The sequence below is a fragment of the Dipodomys ordii genome, unplaced genomic scaffold (genome assembly GCF_000151885.1).
Source record: "Dipodomys ordii isolate 6190 unplaced genomic scaffold, Dord_2.0 Scaffold88, whole genome shotgun sequence".
NCBI classification, from domain to species: Eukaryota; Metazoa; Chordata; class Mammalia; order Rodentia; family Heteromyidae; genus Dipodomys; species Dipodomys ordii.
In genome coordinates this window covers 8,045,221-8,062,384 of record NW_012267304.1, presented here as the reverse complement: position 1 = coordinate 8,062,384, position 17,164 = coordinate 8,045,221, and the positions used below count along the sequence as shown (strand labels likewise).

The 17,164-nt window shown below is 36.3% G+C and overlaps 1 pseudogene; it reads left to right on the top strand.

Annotated features, from left to right (window-relative positions):
- Positions 1-3,994: 3,994 nt before the first annotated feature.
- On the top strand, positions 3,995-4,350 carry LOC105992802 (annotated as a pseudogene).
- Positions 4,351-17,164: the final 12,814 nt, after the last annotated feature.

Genomic DNA, 17,164 nt, shown 5'->3' with positions numbered 1-17,164 from the left:
ATGTTTCTCCACTTCCATTCAACCATCACTATTCTCTACTATATTTCAGTGCTTTCTGACTTCAATTATGCAAACTGTAACTTTGTTGCTTCTGTAGAAAATTGTATCTGTAATTTCTTATTTAGGACCTACACACAAAAAAAAACAAAACTTGTTCCAATTGACTATTATAGTCTTTTAGCCCTCAAATACACTATATGCATTTGTATTTAACTATACTTTTTATTCTTTTTCTGTTTTCAATAGTCCGAACAGTTTTAGAAGAATAATTATGCTTTCTGTATTTTGTCTACTTATTTCTTTAAGACCTATAGAAAGTGCTACATATGTATGTGGTATATGAACACATACCTTTGCAAGCTCTCATCAGCTTTATCTAGATTTGGTCTCCTACCACCACTTTGGCATTGTTCTACTAAATTTCTTAATTCATTACTCTTTACAGCGTATTCTTGGATCATAACCTCATTCCATATTATTAGTGTGCTTCCTCAATTTAATCATCACTTCTGGTGTTTTTCTAGGTGGAAGGATAAGAAAATGCAATCAACTAGTCATGAGAGAAAAGATAGATACATTATCATCCTAATGAAAAAAACATTTCAGACATGAGGATGACCAATACATTTTGTGGGAAAAGTGGCCAGGGCAGAATATGAGATAAACCAAGAAGTAGTATTCTCAATAGTCTCTACAATTACTAAAATAGAACATTTTTTATTCTGTTATCAGAAACTTTGCCTACCAAAAAATTTGTTCAACCTGCTCTAACACATTTTGATTCTCTATACATGTAGAGGAAACTGATTAATATTCTTGTAAAGATAAAGCATATTGAAAAATGACTGCCAAAATTTTGCCTAACAAAATCAAACTGCTGCCAGATGAAGTATAACCTGGCAATTATGGGAAACCTTTTCAGTATAAATTAATGAACTCAAGAGAAAGTTAATGTTTTAATAGAAATGCACATTGCAAACAAGATAAGTTAAAGCTGCTCTATTGAAATTGTGTAACAGAGGGTTACTTTTTCTTTCCATCTGCTCAGATTTCATTAAAAAGCACCATCTGTAAAGAGAATTTATATGTTAGAAAAAATGACTTTATTTGGAAGGCTATGACTTTCTACATAAAAATCCAAGTAGACAGCTTTTTTGTAGGTACAGAAATACACACGTGGTCTAACTTTTAGCAATAACTCTGAATATTTGAAAATTATCACTAAAATATTTGAATCTCTGAATACAATTTCCTGAGATTTCAGACAGGATATGTAAATGTAAGAATTAAAGAAAAATTATCCTACCAAGTACCTAGAAATGCAAAATGAAGAACAAGGGAAGTAAGCATATGGAGAAGACTCACCAAAATTATTGAATCCAAAGACATATACTTCTCAATATTAAAGCACTGTCTGTGGTATCTATCTGTTTGCTTTCTCAAGACATGGTAGCATTCCTTATATAATTATGGCTTCAAGGTGAGATAAATTCATATTTTCTGAAAGTAAAAGGCTTGTTTAGTATTGAGGAAGCTCAGTTATGATCAGTTTCACAAGTCTTTGTTGAGCTGCATTTTCCATTCAGTTTTGGTACTTAATGTTCTATATTTTAGTGATTAACTTTAAAATTGGTTTCTAATTCAGTGTTCTTAATTAGCAAAACTAGACACACTTAGCTACTGTCAAAATAGTCTTCAGAGTATGGTTGTACCCAGTGATTTGACACTATTTATTTCTTAAGATAGAATAGTGATGCAAACATCTTGTATGTTTCCTTGAGTGTTAAGTGTGCTGATTAAAAAAGTCTGGAAGATTCACTTTTTAATTAAAAGATTTAGTTAAAAATATGATATATTCAAATCTCACTCAAATAAAACCAGGTTTTGTTGGGGTTGGGCTAAACATGCTGGTACATCTAAAGAGATCAAATACAGTTTCAAAACACCAAAAAGCATAACCAGTTATATATAAATACAGGTGTCAGAAGTAGGTAAGTATTAGAGGAAAAGTCACACAGAAGCAAGGTCATGAAGGCCTATTAGCCTTTTAACTGAAAAAATGGTGTATGGATAGAATCATAAGGAAAATATAAGCAAATGAAGTAGCATGAAAAAATACTAAGGGTTATCCACATACTGTATGGTAATAATTCATAGAAGAGTAATTAATGTAGTAGAGTTAAAATATAGCTTTCAAGATAAGGAAGTAAGAGATTCAATGCCAAAAATCAAAGGTATGCTAGAGTCATTTATGAAAACCTTTAATGTCAAATGATAATATGTAAAGTATATTACAGAAAATGCAGAGGCTTTAAAATGTTTAACCAAAACATCATGTGATTGTTATGTTTTAGTTTTTTGAGTTTAATTTTATTGTAAGGGGGAATCAGAGAGGGGATATCCGTTACATAAGTAAGGTGACTACATTTCTTGTCAAACGTTTTTACCCCTCACTCATTTTGTAGCATTTTCCCTTTCCCCCGACTTTCCTGTCCCCCAAGTTGTAAAGTTCATTTCCAACATAGTGTCTTGTGAATATCACATTGTATTGGTTCACCCTTTGTCCTTTTTCTGAATATTTTGTGATTCCTTTTCCCTTTCGCAAATCAGATAAATGTATATAGAAGACATAGGGTACCAAAATGAAAAACAATGACACTAGGGGGTAAACAAAAATAAAGATGAAAAGAAATAACTTAAAGAAAAAAGAAATCACTTTGAGTTATATTTTATAAAGAATACTCAATATGGAAATGAAATATGGAATATGGGTTGGGAATGGAGAACAGGGGTGACATAGAAACCAATAGAAAGCTGACAGGAAAGGATAGGAATTCAAACTCGGGATAGAGGAGTGTAGATAGAAAACAAAGTGCAGGAAAGAATATGAAGAAATAGAAGCAAGGATTTGAGAATGATTTAATAATGAGAATAAGGGAAATCAACTATCATTCTTAGATTGCTAGCTTGAGTTACTTAATGAGTAAAAATTCAGCATGACAGGGAAGATGCATAATACATAAAACAATGTCTTTAATCAGTAAAATTAACATAAATGTAAGGAAACATGAAGTCAGGTTCACAGGTGTAATGAATTAAGTTTAGTATAATTTGTGCAACATCCAGCTTTATAAACATGCCTGAAGATATGCTGAGAAATATAGTTATGAATCAAAGCTGGTGAGACCACCCACAGGAAAGTACAGAGACAGAAAAGAAAAAAAAGTTGGAAAACTGCAGAGGAAATAAACATTTAATAACAGATGTGAGGAAGAGGAATCATAAGGAAAGCCTGAAAATGTAACTGGCATAGTGTAGGAAAATAAGTAGATACAAAGTCAAGAGAGAAAGAAAGTTCCAAAAAGAGGATGGTGGTCCTTCTTCATAAAGCAGATCCCACACCCATGAATCCTAAACCAGCCGTCTTTTGTCATAGTATATTCGCAAACTATATACAAACACACAGTAGTAGGAAACTAGGCAAACTTATGTGTATTACCACCTAAAGCCTTCACCAATACTACCTCATCCACTTACCACTGAACAGTGATAAACAATCTTTTCTCTCAAGGATAAGGAAGAGCTGGACTAAGGGTATGTGTCCTTGGACCAAATTCCTTAACCCTTTACCCTTATTATTTGAGCATCAATAAGGAAAGACATGGGAAAGCCTTCTCCCCATGGCCAAAGCTTTCTGCCATTTTTCCGATAGGGTCAACATTTGCCAGGATTTTTTAAGTAACCAGCCTTAACCCAAATTCATCCTCAAACAAGTCCAATTAGCCATTCCATCTGTCAGTTTCAGCTATGTCCAGATGAATTGACCAACTTAACTTAGTAGAGAAAGGGATCATAAATCATCCACCAGTTAAGCAGAAATGAATGTATCAAGAAAACATAAAATAGAGCGGAGGCAGGGGCTGGGCATGGTGGTGCCCACTGCACTGTGAGAGCTGAGCAGCCGCGGGAACTGCCTTGCACCGGTGGCCCTGACATGGGTGCCAGCAGCTCCAAAGCTCAGGGCCTTTGGCCCTTCACCTTGGCAGTGGGGGTCGGCGGCTCAGAGGCGGCGGGCACTTAGCAAGTTTTGGTGCGGCCTCGATCCGTGCGGTGCCACCCTTCGTATTCACGTGCGTCGGTTCCATGTTCTATGATGAAGATGGAGATCTGGCTCATGAATTCTATGAGGAGACAATCATCACCAAGAATGGGCAGAAGCGGGCCAAGCTGAGGTGGGTACATAAGAATCTGATTCCTCAGGGCATCGTGAAACTGGATCCTCCCCGCATCTATGTGGATTTCCCTGTGATCCTCTATGAGGTGTGAGCCTGGGGGTGGCAGACACAAGCACTCCCTGCCCCAGCAAGTAACTCAAGTGTGACTTCCACGGAGGACTCCAGGCTGTGGCCACAACCCTGAATAGACTCCAATGGCCCAGAACTTTCCGCTGTGAGCAGCAGGGCAAGTCCCTTGGTGTTAATCAGGCAATGGTTTGTTTGTGGGCAAGAGGTTGTTGGTGGCTGGTGAAGCTAATGATAAAGTTTCCAGGCTATCCTCCCCAACCACCCCTGCAAGAAGCATGGCAGGCCATATGCCAGTCAAGAATGCCTGGTTCCAGGTTCCTTGCTTGGCCTGCTTTCTTCCAAGCTTGCCTAGGGCCTAACCCTGCTAGAAGCTACAGCACTTTATAAGCAAAGTCTGCCTTCTTCCAGCCCCTGGGCTGAGGGGGCTGAACACATGTGGGAACTTCCTTCCCTCACTTCACTTACCCCTTAGTTGGAGCATTTCAGCCGTTTGCTACCTCCATTCCTCTTGTATTGGACAGAGGTGGGGGCAGCACCGGCCTGATTCTTCCCGCCTACCTGCCATTTGTTCCCACTCTAGGATGGACAGTTTACTAACTGTTCATAGGAATGGATACTGGTGTTGGAGGCTTCTTCCTTCAAGGAGGGCTAGGCTGATCCCTCCCCCTGCAACTAGTTTTGCCCTCCTCCCCAGATAAAAGGGTGCAAGCCAGGGTTGGGATGGCCTGTGCCTGTGGGGAGGTGTCCCAAGCCACCTGTTCTGTCCTATCTCCCTTGCCTTTCCACCAGCTCCTTTTCCTTTTACTCTATTTGAGAGGGACTGTCCAGTGCGGTGAACAACACAGTAGAGCTGGTGCCACTATAAGGAACCCAACCACCCATTCCCCTGAAATCTCTTCACCTCTTCAGGATCACTCAAGGGAAAGTACTGGAGCCCCTTAGTAGGGACAGAAAGGAGGGAAAGACCATAAAAGGAATACTTAAAATGTGAAGGTTTGTAAATAATCTAGTTCCAGGATGATGTTGGGGCAGAGTCGGATTTCTATATAGATGACTTCTTTTTTTTTTATTCTTTATTGTGTAAGCTTTGTGCTTCTGGAATGTGGGAAATGGCTTGGGGTGGGTGACCCCCAGTATAGGAAGACTGTTGTTATTTGTTCAATTTCAGTAAAATCATTTGTAGATCCTGCAAAAGAAAAAAAAGAAAACATAAAATGTCTGACACTGGCCATCTTCTTAGAGAATGTGTCAGTTTAAAAGTCCCTTCTGATTTCAAAAGCAATCCCTTGTTTCCAGAAAGTAAATTTCTATAAAAGCCTAATATTTACATTTACTATCTCTTATTCCCACCAGAAAACAAAAATGTCTGCATTCTTTTATGTTCCAGGCATCTATCTTGCCATATTTTATTTTTATATTTCTTTTTGTGAAGTATTTCTAATATACTGAAAGGTAGAAATGAGTTTAATCAGTGCTCAGCTTAAGTAAGATCTTAAATATTTTCTATTTCTTCTATATGATACAGTTACAGACCCTTGTGAAAGAATTTCAATTCCCTTTCATTCCCCACTTTAATACTCAGAAAGAAAAGTGCAATTCTAATTTTGTTAAATATCTTGGCTAGATATCTTTTAATCTCTAGACATGTTCTATTATTTTATATTTTTAATTTATAAGAGGAGGCCTGGGAAAGTGAACTCAGATGCATATTATCTGAAATTTTCTTCTATTACAATCTAGTATGAAGTTGGTATTATTACCTTTATGGTTTACTTTTTATTCTTTAAGTAATTTACTCACTTATACTTTAATCTCTAAAGCATATGGTATGCATGAACATATGTTTATAAAATTTATGTTTTAGCTATAATGTGTTCAGAGAAAGATATCAGTTCTTTAAAATTTAAATATCTATCAGGATCTAGCACATAGTAAATTTTTGTAAATATTGTATATAATCTTTAAAACCATACACATTCTCTAAAGTAATATGTATATGTGTGTGTTAGATCAGATCTGTTAATTGCATAATTTTTGGCTTTTTTTTTTTGGTCCGGTCATGGGGCCTGAACTCTGGGCCTGGGCACTGTCTCAGCTCTTCACCTCAAGGCTAGTGCTCTACCACTTGAGCCACAGCGCCACTTCCGGCTTTTTTCTTTTTGCTTATGTGGTGCTGAGGAATCGAACCCAGGGCCTCAAGCATGCAAGGCAAGCGCTCTACCACTGAGCCACCTTCCCAGCCCCAAATTTTTGGCTTTTTAAATACTTGCTATAATGATGTATGCTTGATCAGAGAGATATGTGTAAAAATCTCACATTGCAATTTCTACATAAATTTGTCTGTTAAAACTCTCTCTTTCTCTCTCTCTCTCTCACACACACACATGCACACACATGCATACACACACAACCTTGTTCAGTGCACAAAGATTTATAGCAGTACGTTTGGTGGCATGATCATATCATTACAATATGATGTCTCAGCTCTGTTAATACTTGGTGCTATAAATTCTAGCACTGGAAATCTGACTTCTCCATTCTCTCTCCTCTTTAGGTAGTTGCAATCCTGAATTTTATTTTTAAATCAGATTATTTATCTTTCAATACTAAAGTAATTTGCATTTAATTTGATATTTTAATATTAGATAAGAAAAATCATATTATATATATTTTGTAGCTTCCTTCTATCACTCCCAATTATGACTAAGTAATTTATTCATATTATTGTTCAGCTAAATCATATTCACTATCATTGCTACATAAAGATACATTTTTTTAAATTCTGCAGTGGATAAGTCTTTGTATCATTTCCACATTGAGATCTTTAACAAATAGATCTGTTCAGAATGATTAATAACTTACTCCAAATCAATTAAGCTGATGTAAAAAGTGGTTAGTACTGAATTGTGTACTTTAAAAATGGTTAAAAATCTGTATGTGTTATGCCATGATAAGCATCTAAAAATAGGTAAAGCAAATGACTATGAACAGTAGTGCTTAAATATGTTTATTCCTTCCAAATACATCACTGCCATGAGTAGACATAAAAATTGGAGCAAACTATTTCTTTCTCTGAAACTCATTCCCATGAACTTTCAAACTATAATTGACCTTGTATACTGAATTCAAGGCCCAATTGCAGACTATGGTTATAGTTTCCAGTGTCCAACACTACATACTGCCTATAGTGTCTGTGTACTGTGTGCTTAGAGTCCTGCAAAATTTTTACACAATTTATGAATGCAGTTTTCCTATTACAAATGAAACTGGCTTTATCAGAGATGGCTATGAAAAGCACATCTTCTGGAGAAGGGAATTTTCTTATAAAACAGCCACTATGACAATTGTTCAAATCATCAAGGCTTGTTCAGAAAGTTAGAATAAGGAGTAAGATGTCTCCCAGGCATCCTCAACTTAACACAGTCTCAATTTCTTTAACATTCTTCCTAAACACTCCTTACCCAAATTTTCCATATCACAATAAATAACAGTGCCACATGCTCAGTTGCTCATAACAAGGCATCTCTTTCCTTCTTCTCTGGCCCACTTGACACTCATCATGAAATTCAGTGTATTTCAATTCCAAAATCTCTCTGTATTCTACTGTCATTACATGGACTGCAATGAAAGCCTCCAAATCAGACTCTTGACTTCCTTTGAATTTTTATATTCTACGTGGGGTAATGAGAACAACCCTGAATATAGTGACTGACTTAAATAGCCCTCTTTTAAACTCTTCAGGGTTTTCTAATGCATTTTGAACAAAACTAAGACTTCTTAATAAGTATCTGCACAAGCATGTATGATGTAGCCTTTGCCAACAGTTCAATTTCAACATGGATTCTCTTCCATGACTAAGCTTCAGCATCACAATTCCTTGGAAATGCCCTTTTAGCTTTCTTGTATGTAGTTGGCAAAGCCTGATTCATAAATACTACATTTTCACCTTGTTTCTGTATATATATCACTTGCATGACAGTTTACTATAAAGCTGTGTCTACAGAAGGATTTTCAATTACTGTCACACACCTGCACATTGATTGCTGCACGTGTTTCTTGTCAGTATCATCATGGCATAATGTAATCTCTATAACAACACAATTCATAGTTGTTTTATTCATTACTGTATCTAAAGCACTAATATGGTGTTTAGCATGTTGGTGGGTATTCGACAAGCATTTGTTAAATGATTCCAGAAGGAATGTAAGCAGCAACAAAGTGGTTCATATCATTATCCATTTTTGCATGAATATATGATTATATATAAACATATCAATTTTCCTCACATAAAATAATTATGAGTATGGTAATACACTTTCATTCCAATACTTGAATAATTTAATTTATTTATAGATAATAATCATGTCACATTCAACAATATTTTGTGAAGGCTTTGCTGATGATCCATCAACAAATATTCTTGTCATAATGACATATGTACCCTGTAAATAATTGAAAATATAGGTGAAGCAGAGTACTTAAGCACAAACATGTAATCTCAACAATTTGGACACTGAGGCAGGAGAATCACAAGGTACAGTCTGGCCTATATACTACATAGCAGAATTCTACTCCAAAATAAACAAAACACAAGGAATAAACAAGCATAAAGTATAGAAGAAATCATTCTCAATGACATCCTTTAAAGTTGAATTTTGTGATGATTTTGTTATAGTTCATTGTCTAATGAATTAAATTTTTTAATAAGCCAGAAGCCAGAGTCTCCTGCCTATAATCCTATCTGCTTTGTTTACATCATAGTTGAAGGCCAGCCTGGACATAAGAAAGTTTTAAAGATCGCTTTCCAATGAAGCAGTGGCACAAATCTAATTGTCACCCCAGCTATTGGGAAGCCTGATATAGATATACCATGATCAGGAGTATGCACAAGCAGTAAGTGATATCTTATGTTAAAAATAATCAGGAAAAATCAGGGTTGGAGCTCTGGGTAAGTGGTAACAGCACCTGCATAACAAGAATAAATACTTGACAGAAAACACATGTATGTGTGGTGGGGGGATGTTGGAGGTTTATACACATAGGGTATACATATAATAAGGGATGTTTATACACATACATGTGTGTGTGTCTGTGTGTATGTGTAGCTATACTTTAAGTTAACCCTTCATTTATATCCAGTTGCATAAACAGTTCCACATAGGTTCCCTCTTTTATCCATAATCTTACCTTAAAATTGAATTATCCTTCCAATTTCAGCATTCGCATAAAAATTGTAGAAAGCATATTAGGGGCAGATTTCATGCTCAAATTTTGTTTACAGGGCTGGCAAATGCACTTTACTGGTCTGGCCATTCATTTCACCAAATTTCCATGCTTTGCTTTGCAAAGTGTTCTTTTGCTGTGCAAAAGAAGACATCCATTATTGGATGCTCTATAAGCTCTTTATCCTGGTGAAATTGACAACAGAAAGCCACCTCATCAAGTTAATTAGGTTTTTTTTATTAACTTTTTAGCTTGTTATTAGTTTGCTTTCAATATGATGGAGAGTGTTTTGAAATAACAAATTTAAGTAAAGATCATATACAAACTTAATTCTGGAGGCTTTAGGCAACTTTCAGTAGATTGGGCTGCCATCAGACAAAGGAGAAGAAATGGTGAGGGCAGGATATGTTCTCCAATTGAAAATAGCTCAAATGTGCTATGAGAATAATTCAATGGTTGATTTGGTTTATAAAATTTAATTAAAAGGCAACAAACCTTTGCTACTCATCTTTTCATATTAACACATTTGTGCTTGAAAACCTCTCAGACCAAATCACATCATCTTAATATAATTACCAGCTCACTATGAAGGAAAAGTATGGCCCACAGTAATTTAAGGCCATAGGATGTCAATCTAGGATAAGCCTTTGGTCATCACTTAGTCCAATGGATTTCAGAAACTTTCACAGAGAAATAATGTTCTCAACATTTATAAAATATGCCCAAATGTAAACTAAACAATAAGTCACTTTAATAACTAATTTTTTTAATATTGTTAACCATACACCAGACATAATGCTCAACTCTTCACATATGCAAACTTACTGATCACAAAACTTCAGTATCAACATATTTATTTTATAAAGACCATAAAATGATTTATCAGGTGCTATCGATTGGTAAATAGAGAATTAAAAGCTGGTAATCTCCAGTCTATAAGCCACCATTGCATCTCTAGGATAAAGCAGAACTATTCAAGGTAAGAGAAGAACAGAGTTATGACTTAATGGTCACAGAGAGCTGTCCCCAAATCAATCTCTCCCCACCCCTGTCTCCTGACACAGACATATTCTTGGTGGCTGAAATAGTGACATAATCAATACCAAACATTAAACATCAAAAGTATTGATGCTTGCTCTGAGATTCAAGAGGGAATAGGGACTTTATCAGCCAGAAGTGACCTTGTAGGTAATAAAAGTAGTGGAAGTATTAAGAAAGAAAATTGTCTACTATCTAGATTAATTTCTAAGGAGTCCAGTTAATTGATACGATTTGAATCTTGTCACTCAAAAAAGGAATATGTAGGAGAGTCCAGAGGAAGATGGCAGAGGAGAAGCTGTGGGGCTAAACAAGCTCTTGGATAAAGGCCAGTTTTAGTGTTCCAGTGAAAAATCCAAGGATAGAGAGTCACACCAAGTGTCCCATCATAGCACAGAGAGTTTGGCCAGAGAGAAAAAATTCAGGAAGCTTGGTTAAGGACACAGATTTTATCAGTCGCTGGTGCCTGGGCCAGCAGTGGCAATGGCTGCTGCCACAGTTGCCATATCAACAGACAGACCCGAGGACAAAGGCAACAGAGACCATGTGTAAACAGATTCTACTCACCACCAGCAAGAACTGACAAGGAGTGGAAATGTTCATCCTACTGACAAGAGCCAGTCACAGACCATAGACAGTCTGGAAACCAAGGGAAAGGAGTGAGTACCCCACAAGGCATCCTCACTCTTACTCATATAGTAGCGGTGGGAAGTTAGCCCCTCCCCCACTATTGAAGAAGAGCTCCATCGTTGATACTGACAAAGACTTAGAGCAGCTAAATCAGGCATTGGAAGAAGACACTGGAAGTCATTCAACAGATCAAAGGCACCTGACCTTCTGGCTCAGCTCCACCCCTTCCAAGGCAAAAGAAGCTCTGCCCAGGGTGTCAAGGCTTCTTCACTGGGTAAACAGAGCCAGAGGTTGCTCTACCCCTCTATAGCACAGGCAGCAATTCCAGCTGAAAGAGGGTAAAAGAAAAACAATTGCAAACTCCATACACATAAATCTTGAGAATGGCTCCAGGCTGGGCTATTTCAGTGTGTCAGGAGCTACCACCTCAGGGAAAAGCTACTAACACTACCCACAAGGTAATTCCCTCACAACAATTACAAGCTAGAGGAAACAGACACCTCCCACTTTTGTGAAATTCAAAGCAGTTCACCTTCCCACTGAACTAACATGCGAGAAAGGTCATAAAGTCCCCCATAAAGCAGAGCTTCATTCTGCCTACTCAGACAAACTGATTTAAGAAACCAACCAAGCCACTGGAACACCAAACACCACCAACCCCCCCTCCCAGAGACTCCATCAAGAAGCTTCTTATGGACACAGAGGAGAAACAAGATCCCCCCCCCAAAAAATTGAATAATTCTTTTTCTGTCTAATTTTAAAAGATTTTTTTATTTTTTTCTGTTTTTTCCATCTTTTTTATTTTAGTTGTTTAAATTCTTTTTACTCTTTTCCCTTTTGTTGTGTTTTTTTTTGCTTTACTTAATTGCTGTTCTGTTCATCTCCAGATACATACCCATCTTTGGTTATTAGACCTTAACCTTCATTGTGAGCATACTTAACTGAGATATCATTACTCAATTAACAAACTCTCAGACTTAACTCCTTTAATTGTGGTATTATTTCTTTATACTTATATATATTTAAAGTGTTTCATTTTTAATTTTTTATTTATTTTTCTTTTCTTCTTTTTCTGTATATCTCTTCTCCTTCCTTTCTCTTTTACCTCTCTCTGAGGTTAAGTCTTACTTATCTTCCATTTCTCTTTCCCTCCCCAAATTGCTCTAATCTTATTTTCTCCTCACAATTTTGCTTAACCTGTTAATTTCTGGTCTACTGACTCCTTCCTTGATTCTCTTAGTCCATTGATCACTAGTTGTTGGTTGTTGATAGATTGTATCTGTACATATTTTGACAGCATCAAACGGTCTCTGAACCTACAGGGCTCTGGATTGATGCTTGCCTTAAAATAGTTTTCTAGCACTGAATTGGTTTTGCTTTCATACCCAAATGAGAAGAACAAGCTGTAAAAACACAAGAAAAATGGCAAGTCCGGGTATCTCAACTCCTGCTCATGATAATCAGGCAACAGAGCAGTTGATGAAGAGAGCTCCCAAAATGCTCTACAAACACTACTAGTAAACATGCTGAATGAAAATATTTAAAGCCTGCAAAGGGCTCTGTGTGAACATGATAGCGAAATGCATAAGCATGATGAGTATAACCAAAGATAAAAACAGGAATTTTGTGAGTCAGGATGCAAATCAAAGATTAATAGAGGAATTGCATGAGCAGGATGAGAATAAAAAAATATTAATAGAGGCATTCATGGAATCCACAAACAGAAAGCTGGAGGACTCCATGGATGCCAAAAGGGAATGTTGAATGAAGTCAAACAGAAGGAAAAGGAGTCCAATGAAACTAAAATCAATCAAACAAGTGATTTGAGAATGAACCTTGAAATCCAAATTAAGGAGGTAGATAAGTCCATATGATATCTAAAACAAAGCTATAACAAAGAATGTGAAGCCATCAAATCTGACCAATTAGAAAGAAAGGAAATTAAAAAGTAGAAACTCTTGACAGTAGTTTAGACCATTCAGAAGATCAAATCACTGGGATTGAAGACAGCCTAGATATTATAGAGAAAGACGTACAAGTATTCAAGACAAATCCAAGAAATGTGCTAGATCTATTTAACATTTAGAAGACACCTTTAGAAGGCATAATTTAAGATTAATGGGTGTAAAAGAGGGCATGCAGAAAAAAGTGCAAGGTCTAGGAAATTTATTTAACAAGATATGAGCAGAGAACTTCCCAAACATGCTAAAACAGAGTCCCATTCAGATACAAGAATTCTTTAGAACCCAAAATAGACCAGACCAGAACAGGACATCTCAGGTCACATTGTAATTGGCACAGGATCTATAGAGACCAGGAAAAAGATCCTTAAAGCTGTCAGAAAAGATCAATCACATATAAAGGGAAAACAATCTGAAGGACTTCAGATTTCTGAGCAAAGACAATCAAAGCAAGAAGAGCCTGGAATGATGTATGCCACACCGAAAAGACAAACAACTATCAATCAATAATATTGTACCCAGCTAAACTCTCCTTCATAACAGAGTGACAAATAAAAACCTTCCACAGCAGAGAAATATTGAAACAATATATATCCACCAAACCAGCATTATGTAAGATGCTTAAAGATGTCCTGCACATAGAACAACAACAACAGCATGATAAGGGTCAAGAAATGGTCCCCCAACAAAGAAGCAGATAATCATAGGAAGAATCCAGTTGCCCCCAAGAAGGTGGATAACATGGCATGAACTACCAAATGCTTCTCAGTCCTAACTCTCAATATTAATGGACTTAACTCTCCAATTAAGAGATATCGATTGTCTAGTTGGATCAAAAAGCAAATTCATTCTATCTGCTGCCTTCAAAAACAAACATATTATGCCCAACCTTTCTTTGATTTGTTGTGTTTCTGAGTCTCTATTAAGAAAATTTTGGCCTTTGCCAAGGAGACCGAGGGTTTCTCCTATTCTTTCCTGTAATGTTTTCAGGGTATCTGCTTTGACTCCTAGGTCTTTGACTGATTGGGAGTTGATTCTGGTGCAGGGTGATATGAAGAATCTAGCTTTACTTTTCTACAGGTGAATAACAAATTTGCCAGCACCATTTACTGAAGAAGCTGTCTTTCTTCCATTTTTTAAATCTCCCTTATCGAAGATTATGTGATTATAGGTGTGTGGGTTCATTATGGGTTTTCAGTTCTATTCCATTGGTCCTCAGGTCTGTTCTAGTGCCAGTACCATGCTGTTTTGATTATTTTGGATTTATAGTAGAGTTTGAAATTTGGTTGATATTAGTCCAGTACTGTTCTTTCTGTTAAGGACCATTTTTATTATTCAGGTCTTTTATTGTTCCATATGAATTTTTGGATTGCTTCTTCTATTTCATTGAAGAATGAAGTTGGAATGTTGATAGGTATCACACTGAATTTTTAAATAGCCTTTGGAAGTATTGCCATTTTCACGAAGTTGATCCTTCCATTCCAGGAGCATGGGAGGTTTTTCCACTTCCTAAATTCTGCTTTGATTTCCTTTTTGAGGTTGTTAAAGTTTTTGTCATAGAGGTCCTTCACTTCTTTAGTAAACTCCTAGGTATTTCATTTTTTGTGAGGCTATTACAAAAGGAGTTCCTTTCCTGATTTCAGCTGTGCTCTTCTCATAATTGGCATACAGAAAAACCATTGATTTTTGAGGGTTAATTTTATACTCTGCTATTTTTACAATGTTTCGAATCAGCTGGAGTAATTTGGGAGTGGAATACATGGGATTCTTTAAATACAAGGACATATCATCTGGAAAAAGGGAGGATTTTACTTCATCTTTCCCTATTTGGATCCCCTTTATGCCTGCATCTTGTCTTATTGCTGTAGCTAGGCATTCTAATACTAGTGGAGAGAGTGGGCATCCTTGTCTCGTTCCTGAGTTAAGAGGAAATGGCTTTAGTTTTTCACCATTGAGTATAATGCTGGCTGTAGGTTTGTCATATACAGCCTTTATTGTATTGAGGAATGTTCCATGGATTCCTAGTTTTTCCAGAGCCTTCATCAAAAAGGGATGTTGGATCTTGTCAAATGCTTTTTCTGCATCTATTGAGATAACCATGTGGTTCTTATCCTTGCTCTTGTTGATGTGATTAATTATATTAATTCACTTGCATATATGGAACTAGCATCCCTGAGATGAAACCTTTTTGATCGTGGTGTATGTTTGCATATTGCATGAACCTGCAGGGCTTCTGCACGGCAAAGGACATAGATAGTAAGATCAATAGAAAGCCCACAGATTGTGAGAAGATCTTCACTAGCCATACAATGGACAATGGTCTCATATCTAAAATATATTTAGAACTCAAAAAATTAAATCCCCAACAACAAATCCTCAAAGAAACAACTACATGATAAATAAGTGGGCTAAAGACTTAAAGAGAAAATTCTCTAAAGAGCAAATAAGAATGGCCAATAGACATATGAAGAAATGCTCAACCTCCCTAGCCATAAAAGAAATGCAAATCAAAACAACACTGAGATACCACCTCACCCCACTTAGAATGGCTATAATCAAGAACTCTAATAACAGCAGATGCTGGGGCTGATGTGGACAGAAGGGAACCCTATTGCATTGTTGGTGGGAGTGTAAACTTATTCAACCACTTTGGAACCAGCATGAAGGTTCCTCAAAAGACTCCACATAGATCTCCCATATGACCCAGCAATCCCACTTTTTGGCATTTACCCAAAATATCACAAACAAGGCCATACTGTGGCTACTAGCACATTTATGTTTATTGCAGTATTATTTACAATTGCTAAGATATGGAACCAACCCTGATACCCCTCAGTAGATGAATGGATCAAGAAAATGATATATATATATATATATATATATATATATATATACATACATACATACACTATATATATACATATATGTATATATGTAAATATATGTATACACACAATGGAATTCTATGCCTCCATCAGAAAGAATGCCATTGGCCCATTTTTTTAGGAAATGGAAAGATTTGGAAAAAATTATATTTAGTGAAGTAATTCAGGCCCAAAGAAACATAGATCCCAAAGTTTCCCTTATTTGTAATAACTAGTACAGGTGTAAGGCAAGCAGAAAAGGCCAAAAGCTCTGCACATATGACCATATAAGATGATGTTAAGAGAAAGGAATCCCAAGATAGGGACACAAATATCTTTTATTTTCTTGCTATTGTTTCTAACGTGTTTATAATGTACCATATGATTTTTGGTTGCTTTGTATATTCCTTCCCCATTGTATAAACCCTATTTCCACTGTATTTGATGTCAGTGCCCTGCATCTTATATATACACTTCTCTAATTTTGGGAAAGGAAAGGAAAAACAAAATACTTACAGAAGTATACAGGTTGACATATTGTAACCATGAGATGTACAAAACACTATGTTGTAAACAAACTTTACAACTTCGGTGGGGGGGAGGTAGTTGTGGAGTTGAGAGGGAAGGGATGGTAGGGGGAAAACAAAGGAGAAGGCAATAATGCTCAATAAAAAATTTACTCATTATCTTGCTCATGTAACTGTAACCCCTCTCTACAGCATTTTTACAATAAATAATGTAAAAATAAACTTAAAAAAACATATTCTGAAAATGAAAGGCTGGAATAAAATCTACCAAACAACTGGTCCCCATTAACAGGTGGAAATTGCCATCCTAATATCAGATAAAATAGACTTCAAATTAAAATTAGCAAGAAGAGATAAAGAAAGTCATTACATACTAATTAAGGGATCTCTCCTTTAGGAGGATATTACAATTCTAAATATCTAATCATCAAATAACCGAGAACCCCAATTTATCCAAGAGACACTCCTTTCCTTAAAATCTTACATATATCCAAAAAAATTCATTGTTGGGAATCCACAAAGAAACAACTGCCCAATAAATAAGTGGGCGAAAGACTTAAAGAGAAACTTCTCTGAAGAAGAAAGAAGGATGGCCAATAGACACATGAAGAAATGTT